Below are 626 nucleotides of genomic sequence, written 5' to 3'. Positions count from 1 at the left end.
CGTAATGGACGCAAACGACGAGAAAACAATAACCGAACAAATAGACTTATTACAAAATAGACAGGAAACCTTACAACACGCAGTGACAAACCAATTAAAAATCATTAATACAACAGTCCACCACCTTGATAACCTCGAAAAAACTTTAGAAACTAACGAAACAATAATATGGAATAGCATAACACAACTCTACACAGGTGAAGTTGGACTCACATTAAGACAACAAATAGACGAACATTTTACGATTCTAAACGCTTTACTGGATGATCTGGTACGTGACCAGGACGACATAAGTTACTATTTAGATAAAATAAAATCAGGGAACTTACCGACAAGACTAACACCAATAGACAGTATCATATCTCAGCTGCAAGGAATATCCATACACGTACCAAAAGGCACACATTTCCCGTTTATACTTAGGAAAGAGAACTGGGTAGAAATAGAAAAATTCTGCACAATCAGCGCGTATTATAAAGACAAAAATATCTTCATTATATTAAACTTACCTCTCATAGATTATCCAACATACGAAATAATCCATGTACACTCAGAGGCAGGTATGGTGTCCCTCGGCGGGTCCGTATACGCCTGTCAAATAGTCGAAAGCGACATACGGCGTATAC

The sequence above is a fragment of the Odontomachus brunneus genome, unplaced genomic scaffold (genome assembly GCF_010583005.1).
Source record: "Odontomachus brunneus isolate Ranch 3 - 2012 unplaced genomic scaffold, Obru_v1 Obru_scaffold_218, whole genome shotgun sequence".
In the NCBI taxonomy this organism is placed as follows: Eukaryota; Metazoa; Arthropoda; class Insecta; order Hymenoptera; family Formicidae; genus Odontomachus; species Odontomachus brunneus.
This window is presented reverse-complemented; position numbering follows the sequence as displayed.